The 13841-nt window shown below is 40.1% G+C and overlaps 1 pseudogene; it reads left to right on the top strand.

Annotated features, from left to right (window-relative positions):
* Positions 1 to 659: 659 nt before the first annotated feature.
* The window catches only part of LOC139462285 (BRD4-interacting chromatin-remodeling complex-associated protein-like), a 38972-nt pseudogene continuing 25790 nt past the window's right edge, over positions 660 to 13841 (top strand).

Consider the following 13841-nt stretch of genomic DNA (forward strand, 5'->3'; position numbering starts at 1 on the left):
AAAGGCTGAGAGTTTACTTACAATTAACACAAAAACAAAGAAGACTTGCGTGAAGTCCTTATGCAGACATGTAGTATTCATACTTATGTACCATCCCATCAACTTTTCACACCTATAAACCCATTACAGACTTTGTAAATCGTTCCCAAACTTTCGCATGTCAATAGGTCAAAGGTTAATTCTGCCCCTGGCATGCAAATTGTAAACCCCGTTAATCATTGGCACGTTACATGACGGTGAGTGTTTTCTGAATATTATTTCGCTGATAAAATTTGCGGGGAAAGGCAGGGGTTCATAGGCTAAAATACTTCAAAAGGCTGATTTAGGCCCTGTAGATCTCCAAATACTAGTTCAGATCTCCTAGCAAGAGTAGTATCGCCGGAAAGCTTATCGTTTATTCTATCCGATGCACCAATGCATTCTCTCGTACGAGGTCAGTGGTGAATAAGATCGCGAGCCAAAACTTCAGACATTGTGGCTAACCAGAGGTTTGACACATCCACCATGGAGAAAATTCCTTTTGACCCTGACTTGATCGCGAGTTTTAGCCCCTGTCTGACAGCAGTCACAGTGTCAAATATATTTTGAGAGCTGTTTCCTGCTTCGCGTTCATCGTGAAAAACACGATTTGTCAAGTTTATTCCGACTTGATCATGAAATATCGAAATGTCTGACGGCTGGTTCGTCAGCGCTCCGGGCCTGTAATGAGCAACTTGTCAGGGGACACGTTTCATCCTCAGTGGATTTGGGTTAGCAGACCATTTGTTGTTCACGATAGATAGTTTTCTTACACGCTGTACCTACCTGGTGTGAGGTTTACCACATGTAGTTTTTCCGATTTCAAATTTACCTGCGCAATTCATGCCATGGAAGCAATAGCGGGCAGCCATGTTCCCATCGGCATTATTTGTAGGGAAACGTTCGATCTATGACTAACACAATGAACGTTTGATAGATTTGTTATACTCAAGCAATGAAATGAACTCTAAAGGAACATCAATAAGAAAACAATACCTATGAGCCCTTACATTCCACCATATATATCGTGTTTAGTGAGGTTGATTTTCAAAATAAAATGTCCAACAGAAGCCAGAACAAGATGTCCTGATACACGTTGGCTATTAACAATCGCAACACGCTTAGGGTGACCTACATCAACATTAATTTAATATGAGGCTGCACACTAATATGATATCATTAAGATTGTTGTATTATATATAGTCTTGGAAATAAGACCGTAGGTCAGCTTGGGTTGTAATTCATGTGTCGAGCTATGGAAATGGGTCTGTGGAGGCTTCATGGAGCCAGAATATTGCAGATCTAATCCCAAGTTGTTGAGGGATGGAGTACGTAGACCTGAGGAGACGAATCTAGCCATTATCTGTTACAGTAGTGTTCTAGATTGTTCCAAGCCAACAAAATGAGGATATTGCTTAAGACATGTTGATATATTTGAAGAGGGTGTTAATTGGGTTAGGATTGTTGTGATACATTGCACTGTAGTTACATGTGAACAAAAACTGTTTTTCTAGTTAGCTGAGCAAGGTATTCAAATATAAAAAGGTTTTTGGAAACATGTTTCAAAGGATTACTATCCACCATGTATTAGTATTTATATCACCTCTAAATTCATTTGGTAATTGATCCTCTTTTACATTTGTTCAAATTATGAGACTTCCTTTTGAAATGTAACATTAAAACTGATATATCTGGTAAATGTTAAGTAAAGACCACCATTAAGTCAGTCAGTTTGGAACATGCCAGTACAAACTGGCAGTCAGCTGTGTTCCTGGGAGAACTATGTGCTGATTGTATGGGAATGTTATTCATGACTTTGTGTCCTTTGATGCTTGTTTATCTCTACTCTGTTTGTTTGTATACACTGAGAAGTAATAAGCCTTATAAAAGTTAATATATTGCCAACAAGTGAATACTTGACAGCCACCTTCAAAGTCTCTGCATGTCATTTCACCATGAGCTAATTTTCCTGTTGTATATATCAAGGATATTAATATTTTTTCTCTCAAGTGTGCCACAGGTCGGGCTGGCTATCGATATAGATCATAGAGATAGATAATTGTTAACTTAATATTGATAAATCTTTGGTAAGTATCGGAAAGGTAACTTTGAGCAAATATGCAAAATAAAGTCCAAAAGAAATAAACATATTTCACGCCACTGGTGAGTGGTGACACATTTATGGATAGATTACTTTGTGGACATTTAGGATAACAAAAACAGTTACTTTCTGTCTTTGGCAATTGTCATGGTTAACAATAACAAGTCTGTTAAACTTTATTTCATCGCAAAAGTTTATGTAAGTTATCGATGACACAATTTTTATGTCGATAATCGTTAATGTTTCTTACCATCGAGGATATTTCTGATTATCAATCTTTTCAGCCATCCGTAGCCACAGGGCACTCATTATTATGTGTATGAATTCCTTTTGAATTTAAGTGTGCCAGCAAGAATACTTTAAATCAATGTCAATCTCTGAATGTCATTTCACTACGATCTAGTTTGGCCCCTTCTGTTTCATAGGCCCTTTCTGTTTCTGAATCCCCAACATTAGTTTGTTCATCATACTGTCTTTAAGCCTGTTCATTCTTTTAATATCATTGTGTTTGTCGAGTTTACATTTTGCAAAGAATATGTATGACTGGCTTCAAAAGGGGCACGAGTGGCCCTGTCGTCTTAAGGCGCATCCTTTGGGTATGCCATAAACTTATGATTGCGGGTTCATACACCGGTTTGCCCCGATTATGTTTCCAGGCGTGTCGCCAAAGTGGTAAAGGTTCGAGACCTGTATCACTTCGGGCTTTCCTCCCACATCAAGCTGACATGCTGTGATGTAACTTGAATACTGTTTAAAGCATCATTAAACATGTTAAACCCAACTCACTTCCTCGGTGGCCTCATATATTAAGCAGGTTGATTTACTATATGTGACTTCTGTGTGTGCTTCTTAACTGTTGCTCACAATATAGATCACTGGATTGTCTGGTCCAGACTCGATTGTTTACAGGCTGTCATCATATAGCTGGAATATTGCTGAGTATGTCATTAAACAACAAACAAACTGCTGCCCAAGTGCAGCAAAATATATTTCTAATTTCACTTCTCTTTGACAACCTTACTTGATATCTGCGCAATTTCTAAAATATATCAGATATAATAGCAGTCTGTGACTTAAGTATCTAGTCCGAAGTCTGAGTATAGTAAGATCAGCTAATAAAAGTCCATGTAATGCAAAGAGCAAAGTTCGAGCTAGTAAATTCACAAGTGTTTGGTGCAGGCTGTATTGTGGCATTTGATAGCTCTGGTCCCTAGTTGTCACCACGTGGAAGTACATGTATGTTAATTGAAGTATTTCATATGATACTTGATCCTGTGCACAATAACATCCGATGTTTCATGCTTGCCATAAGAATGTATAGCAGTGTTTGTGCTACAGGCCACTGTATGAGGCCCTGTGACTGTCAGACAGTGTATAACAGTGTTTGTGCTAGGCCCTGTGACAATCAGACAATGTAGAGCATTGTGTGTGTTTGTGCTACAGGCCACTACACCAGGCCCTGTGACTCAGACAGTGTATAGTAGTGTTTGTGCTACAGGCCGTTACAGGCCACTACACCAGGCCCTGTGACTCAGACAGTGTATAGTAGTGTTTGTGTTACAGGCCGTTACAGGCAACTGCACCAGGCCCTGTGACTCAGTGTATAGTAGTGTTTGTGTTACAGGCCACTACACCAGGCCCTGTGACTCAGACAGTGTAGAGCAGTGTTTGTGTTACAGGCCACTACACCAGGCCCTGTGACTCAGACAGTGTATAGTAGTGTTTGTGTTACAGGCCACTACACCAGGCCTTGTGACAGTCAGTGTAGAGCAGTGTTTGTGTTACAGGCCACTACACCAGGCTCTGTGACAGTCAGACAGTGTAGAGCAGTGTTTGTGTTACAGGCCGTTACAGGCCACTACACCAGGCCCTGTGACAGTCAGTCAGTGTAGAGCAGTGTTTGTGTTACAGGCCGTTACAGGCCACTACACCAGGCCCTGTGACAGTCAGTGTAGAGCAGTGTTTGTGTTACAGGCCACTGCACCTGGCCCTGTGACAGACAGTCAGTCAGTGTAGAGCTTTTTGTTTGTGCTACAGGCCACTACACCAGGCCCTGTGACTGTCAGACAGTGTATAGTAGTGTTTGTGTTACAGACCGTTACAGGCCACAGCACCAGGCCCTGTGACTGTCAGACAGTGTATAACAGTGTTTGTGCTAGGCCTGTGACAGTCAGTCAGTGTAGAGCAGTGTTTGTGTTACAGGCCACTACACCAGGCCCTGTGACTCAGACAGTGTAGAGCAGTGTTTGTGTTACAGGCCACTACACCAGGCCCTGTGACTCAGACAGTGTATAGTAGTGTTTGTGTTACAGGCCACTACACCAGGCCTTGTGACAGTCAGTGTAGAGCAGTGTTTGTGTTACAGGCCACTACACCAGGCTCTGTGACAGTCAGACAGTGTAGAGCAGTGTTTGTGTTACAGGCCGTTACAGGCCACTACACCAGGCCCTGTGACAGTCAGTCAGTGTAGAGCAGTGTTTGTGTTACAGGCCGTTACAGGCCACTACACCAGGCCCTGTGACAGTCAGTGTAGAGCAGTGTTTGTGTTACAGGCCACTGCACCAGGCCACTGCACCTGGCCCTGTGACAGTCAGTCAGTGTAGAGCTTTTTGTTTGTGCTACAGGCCACTACACCAGGCCCTGTGACTGTCAGACAGTGTATAGTAGTGTTTGTGTTACAGACCGTTACAGGCCACAGCACCAGGCCCTGTGACTGTCAGACAGTGTATAACAGTGTTTGTGCTAGGCCTGTGACAGTCAGTCAGTGTATAGTAGCGTTTGTGTTACAGGCCACTGCACCAGGCCCTGTGACTGTCAGACAGTGTATAGTAGTGTTTGTGTTACAGGCCACAGCACCAGGCCACTGCACCAGGCCCTGTGACTGTCAGACAGTGTATAGTAGTGTTTGTGGTACAGGTCGTTACAGGCCACTACACCAGGCCCTCTTACACTGTGAACATGGTTCACTCAACTATTGCTGGAGATGGTGAAATACCCATCCACTCATACTGAACAAGGGTTACATGAACCAAAACATGGCTTATTTTAGACATATATTCAGATACCAGTACTAGCGTTATCAGGCTTTTCATCTCGGAGAAGCTGTTCTGTTGTGCAACAAGGCATATCCAATGCTGGTAACTTGTTTTTCTGGAAAGAGAAGTCATTGTTGATGCAACATCTGTTTATTAGCAACAAGTCGGCGTCTTGAAAGGTTACCTGACTTCCTCAGTTAAAGTAATATCAGTTAACATTTAATAGCTGAACCAAAAGCGCCACATTTTTATTGATACATTATCTGTCCATGTGTGCCTTTCATGACTAGTTTCATGTATATTTGAACATGCAGATATTGTTCAGGCTCTGTATGGCTCACGTTATTTCATGATTTATGCAACAGTGCTTCATCAGTTGTGAGTGATATGGTGCATGTAGTGTATAGAAAAATATTTCAAAACATGTTTTTGCTGTTGCCAGTTCAGAACAACCAGTTAACAGAACGGCATGTGTTGCCATAGAACGTTAGAAATTAATCCAGTTAGGGTATGTAGCCAAGATTTAATTTAAGAAATAGACATACTGATTTCAATTTAGAGCTAGGTTACCTGTCGATCGAAACTGAATTTGGAATCCAATGCGCAGCATGAGGTTTCAAATTAATTTAGTGAGGTTAAATCTGCAGGTAACATAGATCTGTATTGGAAACACAGTGTATTTATCTCCTTCCTAGTACCATGGCAAAATTAAATAGGAACTTTTGAATTTGGCGAAGATATTGTGTGAATCAGTATGGCTTTAGTTAATTGTTTTAAATGGGTTGTCAATTTTTATTCCAGAACCCTGATTTTAGCCTTCAAACATATGTGGGGCTTCATCATTATGTGCTTGAACCAGTGTTTGAAATAAATTTTAAACCCATCAAGACATTTGGGCAGGACCAATATAGTCTGTCTTACAGACCCTGATACAAATATATATCAAATACAGCCCATGCAAGTCTATAATGTTTGGCAAGTCTAGATTACTGCAGTCTGAAAATGAAGAGAGTCACTGGGCTCCCTTTTATTATATTTTTATTAAGATAATTGAACAACTGTTTTTTTCTGTACGATATGTTCATTTCAAAGACTAGATGTTAGTTGAGGATCAGTATAAATTTGTAACTATCGGCCCGACACGACATCTACCTGCCTCGTCCTATGGTCAGAAGCTTGTTTGGTGCCAGGTAGGCTAGTAGTAGTTAGAAACATGTACTAACCCCAATGAACATCAACTAGCCATAGTTGAATTTGTTTAGTTGACACAGCCTCTGGAATTAGTTGGTGTTTATTTAGACTGATCAAGATGACAAGTGGAAACCTATATGCCTGGTACAGAGTTTGTAGCTATTTCTGCTTGAACGAGACAAAAATGTTTACTATTTTTACGTTTTCTGTCAGTTTTATTCAGTTCTAATTTTTAGCAAAATTGAAGCATTGCGAAGTGGTTCAGAATTATATATTTCCTGACTGTTGCTCTTATCTCCAGTCTGTATAATCCAGTTAATCCAGTTTTGATGATGCCGGGTTTACCAGAGCTCGATATAAGGAACTTGATTTAAGTTGCACCAGGTGCATGTTGACATGAAAAGCTAGTTGCACAGATGAAACCAGGTTGCACCCTGACCCCATGATTCTTTCAAAGTTAGTACATGGCATGCCTCCTTAGACTCAAATGTATTAACCTTTTACAAGGCCCAGAAATCATTGTTAGATTGTGAAAAATATTTATCTCTTCAAATGCCCTGGGAGTACAAACGTCTGTTAACAAAGTTTAGAATTGGCTGTAATCCTTTGGGTGTGCAGCATCTTCGAAGGGGTGTATCAACATTGACCGATGATAATGTTCTGTGTGAACATTGCAACGCAATTGAAGATGAAATTCATGTTGTATATGTCCGTAAACATTATGAAGATGAGCGTAAACTGTTATTACCTAAATTGTCAAATAAGCAGCATTATTCACTTAAAAGCCTTTGTACTTCGTCAGATATGAATGTATTATTGCCATTTACCAAGTTCTTAACACATCTTTTAAGAAAGGTTATTTTGTTAATTTGAGTCTGTATATCTTCATGTGGTAACTCAAATTATGATGTAAAAGGTTTTGTACTATTGGTCACATGGCCTTTAATGCAAATAAACCTATTTGTCTGTCTGTCAGTTAGTACATGGATGCATAAATTAGTCTTAATAAATAAAATCTGAGATCTCTGAAGATCACAAAAGGTGAAAACTAAGGCGGATAAAGCTTAGAGCTACTGGATGTGATCAAAGATCGATGCTGTGTCTGGTTTAGTCAGACAAATGTTTAAAATAAAAATCACATGCAGTTGGTGCATGTTGACATAAATATTAAGGCTGGGACGATACACCAACCGTGCGATCCAATACATATCACGATACCTTACTCACGATCCGATGTGTATCACGATACTTGTATGTGCGCTTATCTGTGTTGTGTAAGCCATCTTTTTCATAGAGAGGATGGCCAAATACCTGACACACTGATGATCTCCATTTGGCAGTGTCAAGTAAGGCACAACAAATGAAAGTATTTAAGTTTTAACTTTTAATTGCACTACTGATAAGTGTTTAGAGGAACAGTTTTTAAATCAAACATTTAAGGTCAGAATCGATATTGTCTACTTAGTGTGTGACTGTGATCGATACTTGTATGGAGAAGAAAAATATCGTGTTCCACCGATGCATTGGTGTATCTTCCCACCACTTGTGGATAGTATGGCAAGTAAAGCTTCGAGGTACTCAGTGTGATCAAATATCAATGCTGTGTGGACAAGCAAGGTTTTGTCAGACAAAAACCTAAAATAAAAATCACATGCATTTGGTGCATGTAGACATAAATATTACGTTGCACTTTTCAACTATAGGTTGCACTGATGCATGTTTTAATAGCTAAATCGAGCCCTGGTTTACAGCAGGACTAAAGAGGGCAGGTGTTACTCCTCTCATGTGATTAATGTAGGTATGGCACTGTTGAGTAGAGTACCTTCTAAATGTCAAATGGTTGCAATCCCCCAGTAGCAATGGTTGGAAATGACTTTGTAACTCACAGGGAAGACATAATGTCTGCAGCTTGTTCAGTATTGCGTGTTATGAAATGTCAGTCACTGCAGTGTTGATAGTTGTTACATTGGCTAGGTGGCAACCTTCCCATGTCTGTCATTGTTTACCTTAGGCAGTCAGACTGTGTGTGAACAGTTAACTAGGGTCGCATGTCAGTATGTCAGTATGCGTTTGTTATGTGATAAATACTGACAAGGCCACAATAATTTATTCCTTTGATTTTCAGTCCAATTTATCAAAATAGGGTTCTTGGTGTCTATTTCTTTTTATCATCCCAAACTGGCTCCCAGGGAGATATGGCTTGGATGAGATCAAGCGATATCTACATTGTAGATATCGCTGCAATGAAATTGCATCACAATGCTTTGTATAGACCATTGTGATGTCATTGGTTACCATGACGACAGTCAAATGGCATCACTAATGGCTCTGCTAATGAAGCTGTTAGCACTAAGACACTGCTTATTACTGTCTACAAACTGAAAAAGTTGGAAGAATGATGTTGGATGATAAATAAAATCTCACCCTTGTGTCTTTGATATCAAATGTATCAACACAAGTTGAAAAAAGTGGCAAGTTCAGAGTTTTTCCACTTTTATCAACCAGTGATTCACACTGAAGCCAGAATGTTTGATATTGACTAAGGCCATGATGTATTTTTCTTCAAGTAAGGAAAATAGGTGATAGAGGTAGTTGTTTTCTTTGTCCTTAGGTACTTGCGAACAGCGGGCGGTAGGGTGGCCTATTGGTTTAAGCATCCTGGTCACTCCGAAGGCATGTGTTTGAATCCCTACAATGTGTGAAACCCATTGCTGGTGTCCCGCCGTGGTGTTGCTGGAATTGCCAAAATCAGCGTAAAACCATCAATCAATCAATCATTCACTCGCGTGGGAAGAATGAAATTTGAGGTAGACCGACATGTTAGGGCTGTAATCACTGATTGACCATGTGATAATAATTGCCATTGAACTCTGTACTGATAAAATGAAAATCCTGTAGCTGATTCTGACCGCCTCCTTGGTCAAGCGGTAGAGCGTCCGCCCGGAGAGCGGAAGGTCCGGGGTTCGATCCCCGACCGCGTCATACCAAAAGACGTTAAATATGGTACTTGTTGTTACCGTTTCTGGGTAAAACAAGGACTGGTCGGCTCAGAGTCAGTATACTGTGTCTGAGTGGGGTATTCATGTTAAACTGCGCCATGGTATCTCAGTAAATCGGCATCAGTCCGAACTAGTACAAGCAGCCACACAAACACACACACGTACATGCATGTCGTTATGTAAGTGCAATAATCTTGGACACGACATTAAACCCCATTTCACCTCACCTCACCTCACCTGTAGCTGATTCATATTGAACCTACACTGAAGTGAGGCAACAATACAGCACATTAATGTGCAGTGATATGGAGATAAGGAACTTTTTGATGTTTGTGATGTGAAGGGTGCATTTCCAAGATACCTATTCTGTGTGGGTTGCACTAGTATTGATTAAGGTATTGCCCACAGAGCTGCTGGAAGTAGTCATGTGACCAGTCAGTGTCCTTGAAATTCATGCTATTCTGCTAGCCCTAGACAACTTAATTGTGCTGAGGACTATTGAACATCCGTTGATGGTAATCCTCAATGACTAAGAACATTAAAGGTGCAGGTTTGAATAACAAATATTATACAACATCTACAAGTATAAACAATACTGACATTTCTATTCTGGTAAGAAATTCTTTAAATTGACTTTATGTCCATGCCTTGGATTCCTAATATTATTTCTGAGAGTTCTGAAGTCTCGATAACAGATAGATCCAGGTAAATCCCTGCTCATTAGCTGATGTTCAGCCCCCAAATCTGCGGCAAATTTCTTGAAAAAATTCACAATTTTAATTATAAATATCCCAATCCATATTAACATATAGGGGCGGTCGGGTAGCCTAGTGGTTAAAGCGTTTGCTCGTCACGCCGATGACCCGGGTTTGATTCCAGACAGGGTACAATGTGTGAAGCCCATTTCTGGTGTCCCCTCTTGCCGTGATATTGCTGGAAATTGCTAAAAGCAGCGTAAAACCATAAAAATATTAATATATATAACTAATGACTAGTTTCATGGCCTTGTTGAGATACCCTGTATTTCACTGATAACGTCAATTAAATTGGAAGAGGTTTTAAGGCATAGTTCTAAATTATTCCATTGCAATGTCAAAGTAAAATGCTAAATCACCTCTAAATTTAGGAAAAATAAGAACTTTAGGAAATAACCCAATTTTGGACAAAATAGTGATTTCTCTCTCTTCTCACCACTGGCCCTTTGTTTAGTTGCCTGGATCAATGCCCAGATTAAAGCACACAGATGAATTTCATTAGTTGTCAGGACATTGTGGACACCTGGGAAATATGTTTGTTATTACCTGCCTGTACAATATTCCACCAGCTGGGTAGAGCCTGTGGCTGTACATATTCATGATGCAGGATATAAATGTGTTTTCTTCCTAGTGTGCCACAGGGCACTCACAAAAAGGTGTAGGTGCGCCCTTTGGAATTTAAGTGTGTCAACGAAAAGAATGCTGTTTATCCATCTCCGAACTCAGTGAATTTCTTTTCACCATATTCTATTTTAGAGGGTTTAGAGGGTTTGCCTCCTTCCTCATCGAGATTGGTGTCATCCTTTTCAGTTTCTATATACTCATATTTACATTATGAATCATACTCATTACGGTGTATATTGTGAGCTCATTTTTAGAGCTGAGTATCACTCAAGATCTTGCAATATAATATGTATTATGATACGGACTGACGATACCACTAGTTTCACGATACACCAAAACAAATAGTAGGTGTTGGAATCACTCCAGAACCTCTTGATTCATACATGTATTTATTATTATATCAAAAACTTTAACGACGACATTTTAAACACTTCTTTTAAATGAAGGGATGGTTATTAAATGCAGTAGTTCAATAGTAGGGGGCATCCACTGTTACCGCTGTCCTCATGTTCCGCCATGCTTACAGGAGGTAACTCCATCACTTCCTGTTCTATTAATAGCGTATCATTATATCACAAACTGACGATTCAAGCATCGTCTGCACTAGGGCTTGGATGATGCACTAACTATGCGATCTGATATGTATCACGATACCTTGTTCACGATCCGTTACGTATCACGATACTTGTATGTGCTCTTATCTGTAGGGTGTAAGCCATCTTTTTCATAGACAGGATGGTCAAGTACCTGGCACATTGACTGTTTGCAGTTGGCAGTGTCAAGTATGATGAAACGGGTGAAAATATTTACTTTTTAAGTGCGAATTTTCAATACTAATTAAAGTTCGGTGTAACAGCCATTAAAGTAAACATTGTTTGAATCAATATTTTTTTACTTAAGGTGCGACTGTGATCGATACTTTTATCAAGAAGAAAAATATCGCGATCCACCGATGCATCGGTGTATCTTTCAACCACCATTGTTACAGTCCTTTTCAATTTACATATTAGCCAGATTACTAACTATATTTATCACTATGTATACAAGGCATTTTTTATTTTTTTTAAATTCAGGATGTGCTCTTCAGGCACCAGGAACTTATTTTAACTGTGTCTTTACCATTCTTCGATTGACACTGTAACACAAGGAAATTCAAACCCTAGTGTGATAATTGTATATTGTATAGTAAATTTATTGTAAAGCATGGTAACTCAACCCCTGGTGGGCATGCCCTAAGCCCATACAAATACACAATCAATAAATGTCAATATTGTGGAATACCCATAAAGATCCGGTTTAGAAAAAAGGCCCAGGCTTGCTGACTTCGTTGATGCATGTCATCTATCCCAATTGCGTGGATCCATGCTCAAGATGTCAATCACTGGATTGTCTGTTCCAAACTTGATTATTTACAGACTGCCATCATATAGCTGGAATATCGCTGAGTGTGATGTTAAACAACAACAAAAACACTAAATACATTATTGCTCAAATAGGTGGGTCTTTAGTTGGGATTTAAAGGTGGTTAATGAAAGGGCGCATCGGAGGTGTAGGGGGAGAGAGTTCCATAACTGCAGCAGAATGAAGAGAAGAGCTGGCTCCAAAGGTCAATTACTTGTAGGAGGTACTGTAAGGAGGGACTTGTCAGTTGAACGAAGAATCTTGAAGGTTTATACTCCGTAGTGAGAGCTTGAAGATATGGAGGGGAGACTGGAATGCTAGAGATAGGACTTTGAACTGTAAAGCGATTTTTGGGACAGTAGTGGGGATAGCATGTTGCCAGTTGGCTGCGAGTTTACCATCATCCAAGAGCAATGCTGTTAAATATTAATCAGTTTGTTCCAACAAGTCACTCTGGTGTCCTGCTCAGAAGTTCAAGATCACCCGATTCTTTCATATTACTATTGTTAATCTGTCATGACATGAACCCCCGATTCTTTCATAATACTATTGTTAATCTGTCATGACATGAACCCCTGAATCTTTCATATTACTATTGTTAATCTGTCATGACATGAACCCCTGAATCTTTCATATTACTATTGTTAATCTGTCATGACATGAATCCCTGAATCTTTCATATTACTAGGCTCGCTGACTTGGTTGATACATGTCATTGATCCCAATTGAGTAGATCGATGCTCATAATATCAATCACTGGATTGTCTGATCCAGACTAGATTATTTACAGACGCCGTCATATAGCTTGAATATTGCTGAGTGCAGCATTAAACAACAAACCAACCAGCCAATTATATTACAATAGCTGATCTGTCATGACATAAACCCCCGAATCTTTTATATTACTTTAGCTGATCTGTAATATGAAATATTTGAGTGCCGTGACAGATTAACTTTTGTAACATGAAAGAATTGGGCAATCCTTACCTTATAAGAGTAATATATATAAGCGGTTACTGCAAATTTACATACGTTGTAGCACTTAAAAGTCCAGTTGTGAATAATCAGAGCATCAGTAGTTTGCATTGATATATTAGAATTGTGTCTGTCGAGAGATAAGTTGTCAAGAACATATGACAGGGATTTAGCTAAAGTCGTCCCTCCAGCTTGCACTAACAAATCAACAACTATATCTGAACCTGTATAAATCAGGAAACCAGGCCACAGCCTGCCCTGAGGATGGGGGTGTTCTGTGTGACATGGAATGTGGGATTTCTGGATTATGTTATGTGCAAGCTCAGTGGCCGGTGATAACATACCAGGTCATAATGTAGACGAGCTCATTGGCCGGTGATGACATACCAGGTCATGCTGTAGACAAGCTCAGTGGCCGGTGATGACATACCAGGTCATGCTGTAGACAAGCTCAGTGGCCGGTGATGACATACCAGGTCATGCTGTAGACAAGCTCAGTGGCCGGTGATAACATACCAGGTCATGCTGTAGACAAGCTCAGTGGCCAGTGATAACATACCAGGTCATGCTGTAGACAAGCTCAGTGGCCGGTGATGACATACCAGGTCATGCTGTAGACAAGCTCAGTGGCCGGTGATAACATACCAGGTCATGCTGTAGACAAGCTCAGTGGCCAGTGATAACATACCAGGTCATACTGTAGACAAGCTCAGTGGCCGGTGATAACATACCAGGTCATGCT

The sequence above is a fragment of the Haliotis cracherodii genome, unplaced genomic scaffold (assembly GCF_022045235.1).
Source record: "Haliotis cracherodii isolate W230 unplaced genomic scaffold, xgHalCrac1.p SCAF_15, whole genome shotgun sequence".
Lineage (NCBI taxonomy): Eukaryota > Metazoa > Mollusca > Gastropoda > Lepetellida > Haliotidae > Haliotis > Haliotis cracherodii.